The sequence below is a fragment of the Desmodus rotundus genome, chromosome 12, assembly GCF_022682495.2.
Source record: "Desmodus rotundus isolate HL8 chromosome 12, HLdesRot8A.1, whole genome shotgun sequence".
Taxonomy (NCBI): Eukaryota; Metazoa; Chordata; class Mammalia; order Chiroptera; family Phyllostomidae; genus Desmodus; species Desmodus rotundus.
Window position 1 is genome coordinate 60,797,107 of NC_071398.1, and position 4,057 is coordinate 60,801,163.

The window sequence follows — 4,057 nt, forward strand, 5'->3', positions numbered from 1 at the left end:
TGCATTAGCTCATTGCTTTACCTTGCTCCATCTAGTTGGCTTTGTTATTCAACGATGATATGCGTATCAAATGGATGTGTTAACATCCCTCTGAAAGACCCTGTCCAGGAAGCCACAGGAACTGCCCAGACTTGAGTCAGTAGTGCTGTGGGATTTGGTGACTTTTCTGTCCCCAGCATGCCTCAGTACCCCCTAGCAGGTGTCCCTGTGCCTCTGTTCCCAACTCCCAGACCAAAGAACACAATTTCTGCCCCTCCAGCAGCATCCCCCACCCTCGCGAGAGGTCAGAGAGCTTGTAAACGTGCACGGGCCCGACAGACGGCCTGCCGCCTGGGCTGTTGGCAGCGCCTCAGGTTGCCTGTTCACAGTGCACTTTGGCAGCAAACCTGTTAAAGGAGGGGTCCTCTGTTCCTGCTGTTGTCTCGCGGAGGTTCTCTGTGGCGCTTCCAATCGGCCTCTGTCTGCTCTGCTCTCCCCAGAGCTGGTGTCCCTAAGTCACAAGGGCCCTGGCCAGTGGCTCCATGGCTATTTCTGCTCTGCCACCCCAACCCTGACCTGCCTCTGCCTGGCTTCTTGTCACTCAGGCCTATCTGTTTGCCCTGATCCAGCTCAGTGCTGCCAAGGCCCAGGGCACAGTTAGGCAGTTCTCACTGATAGAATGTTCTGCGTAGCGCCAAGCACCTCTTGGTTTGATTTCCACCCCCTAGGGCAACACTCACTCCATCTTCTTGGAGGTCCTCCAGTGTTTGAGGACGACTTTGCAGACTAGAAATGTGTTCCCTTCAGCCTTCTCCTCTCTAAGCTGACCACTCATTCTGGTGACAGTTCCTCTGAGCTCTTGCTTCCCAGACCCTCGCCAGTCTAGACATTTTCTGGCTTGTCACATTCACTCTGGAAAAGTCTCTCTGAAGACAGCTTGAAAGAGACTAAGAGACAGGCCAAGTAAGAGCTACATGGAAGCCCGAGCTGGGTTGTAAACCAGCACAAGGAGGCCAGTGGGACAACTGGTTTCATTTGAAAAAGTTCTGTAAATTACTAGTATGGAGAGTAATGTCCTGGGTTTGGTCATTACACCTTGCCTGTGTAAGATGCTAACATTTGGGAAAGATGGGTGAAAGGTAGACAGGAATTCTTTTTATAATTTTTTTTTCTATAAGTCTGTTTTTACATGAAAAGTTAAAAAATAGTCTTTCTGGATCCTGGAACCATGGCCCCATTGGTCCGTGACCTCGCAGAGAAGGCCCTAGAGCCAGTAAATGCTGCAGTGACTTACTCGAAACCTCGACTGGCCACATTTTGGCCCTATGCCAGGGTTGAGCTGATTCCTTCAACCTTTGCTGAGATCTCAACAGCTATTTAGAGGGTGAAAAACACAGTCACTAGGGCTCAAAATGGTAGCTGCAAACAGCTCACAGTTAAGGAAGCTCTGCTGAATGTTTTGGTGGCCACTGAGATGCGGATGTGGTTTTATGTCCATGAGATCATAGGCACGCGTGGCATCGTTACCTCTAATGTTTGAAGACTAATCTTTAACATCTACTTCTTTCTGGTTTATTATTTGAATGTTCTTGGACCATGAGTGATCAGAATGGTGTTTGAATTAAAAAAAAAAAGATATTTCCAAAAAAAAAATCTTTCCAAGATTGTGTTGGATTTGCAGGATCACTTTAGCTGGAACTACATTTCCCAGAATTCCCTTCTCTGCATAGCTGGGAGCTGGGCAGCAGGGAGACCTTAGCAGAAGGGAAGGAAGAGTGAGAGTGCTGAGGAGGTCTGCTCCGGTGGAGGCGCTGTTGCAGCTCAGCCTTGTTGCTTCCCTGCTGGTTTTCCTTGCTGGTGGGGGCAGTGGCCAGGCCTGCAGCTCTTGCCTGATCTGCTTCAGCTTCTCTGACCCCTCCCTTCGGGAAGAGCCCGACCGCCAGGAGCAGTGTGGAATCCTGAGGCTGCTCATATCGTATTTCTTATGTGCTGAGCGTTTTCCCGGAAATGGCCTCTTCCCTTCACTGGTTTACTTACCTCGTACTCCTGTGTATCAGCGTGAGCCGTTAATTATCTGCTTTTCCCAGTAAGCACTTTGATGACCCATATTTAAATTATTATTTTAATCGGTTGGTAAGGAACTTGATTTATGAGTTGTGTTTTTTTTTTAGTACACCTGGGTCAATGCAGTGTAAGCTTCTGTTACTTTATTGAGTAACCAGGTCGTACTGCTGTACTCTTCGAAGCTGGTATGTCAACTCTTAAGTCTCCAGAAAATCTCCGCTAAGAGTTATTTTCAATCCGGGTCTCCTCCAGCTCATTCTTGCAAATCATCTTCTTGAACCCAACGACTTAACTTCATATTTCCTAGTAAAAATTTCGTCTCAGGGCTTCGGGTTCATCACTGTAGCTCTCTTGATCAATTTGAATGTGGACTCTGACCTCTATCATATTATCCCTACCAACTTTTTATTCGTTATGTATTTGACAAGCACATAGTCAAAGTTTCATCCAGTCACTGGAGGACAAAGGCATTCGGTCTCTGCAGGTCAGCGTGAGTCAATTCCACTGAGCCGGCTGAAAACCCTCCTGCTTGTGTCATCAGCTAGCCCTCATTTCTCTAGTTTATCCACAAAAGTATTATAAGATGTCATTTCAGCAGTTTCTTGACTTATCGAAACAGATAAAACAGCTGCTTAAGAAGCTATAACTCGTATAACTTGCTTTACCAGATTGGGATTCAAATTAGATTCACCTCACTTCTTATTTTCCAGACGGAGCTCCTGAACCCCTACCTGCCCACATCACTTAGTTTCCAGGACGGCCATAACAAAGCACCACCAGCTTGGTGGTTTAAAACAACAGAAATTTATTCTCTGCAAGTTTAGGAGGCCAGTGGTCTGAGGTCAAGGTGTTGGTGAGGTTGGTTCCTCCCAGAGGCTCCAAGGGAGAGTGTGTGACATGCTGCTCTCTCAGCTTCTGGTGGCTCCAGACAGTCCTTGGCTTGTGGTGCACCACTGCCCCCTCCACCTCCGTGGTCACGTGACCCTCTTCCCTGGGTGTCTCTGTGTGTCCTCTCTTCTTGCACAGATACCAGTCGTATTAGATATAGGGCCCTCCCTACTCCAGTATGACCTCATCATAACTAATTACATCTGCAGTGACCCTATTTCCAAATAAGGTCACACTCTGAGATTTCAGGCAGACATGAATTTGCAGGGGGGCATCTCTCAGCCCAGTAAAACAATTAAACAAAAGTCTTTCTCTCCCTGCCACCAGTGGAAGTTTGTCCCCTTGTGTGATGCTTGGCCGAGCCGGGCTTCCTCTGCTGCCCCAGTAGGAAACTGAAAGCCCCACCCAGTTCCTGCAGCCTGAGTGCCGACTGTACCGCTGTCTACACAGGCCACTCGTGGGCTCCTCCCCCAAACCCTCCCTGCTTTGAGTCAATGTCAAGTTCTGAAATCAGAGGCAATTAAATTTACCTAATGCATATTTTCCCCTTTTTGAAAATAAGGCAACAGTTCACATTTCTCTGGCTATTGGCAATTTTGTCAACCTTCTCAGAAATCATGGACCGTGTTGCCAATCTGGGACTTGACAGTCTTTTTTTTTTTTTTTAAGGTTTTATTTTTTTTAGAGAGAGAGGGGAAGGGAGGGAGAAAGAGAGGGAGAGAAACATCGATGTGGGAAATATTGATCGGTTGCCCCTCCTAGGCGCCTCAACCGGGGTCCAAACTTCCCCCAACCCAGGCATGTGCCCTGAAGGGAATTGAACCGGCAACCTCTTGCTCACTGAGCCACACCGGTCAGGGCTGGGACTGGACAGCCTGCTTCTGGAATTTGTCTTTGCACTGTCCGGTTTGAGAGTTACTCTTCTGGAGGGAGAACATTGTGCATTAAGAATGACGCCCCTCCCACTAAGTGTGGGGCCTGACTTTTCCTTGTTATTTTTCTTGCTTTACATAATTTTCTAAAACAGTCTTTCTGCGGTCCTAGTCCCATGTTTAAGCCGCAGCTCATTTTACATATTAGTATTCCTGACCCCAGTCTTACAGGTTTGTGCTTTTTGGCACTTGGC

At 47.7% G+C, this 4,057-nt stretch overlaps 1 pseudogene; it reads left to right on the plus strand.

Annotated features, from left to right (window-relative positions):
- The first annotated feature begins 1,207 nt into the window (after nucleotides 1-1,207).
- On the plus strand, nucleotides 1,208-1,519 carry LOC112313524 (ATP synthase subunit g, mitochondrial pseudogene; annotated as a pseudogene).
- Nucleotides 1,520-4,057: the final 2,538 nt, after the last annotated feature.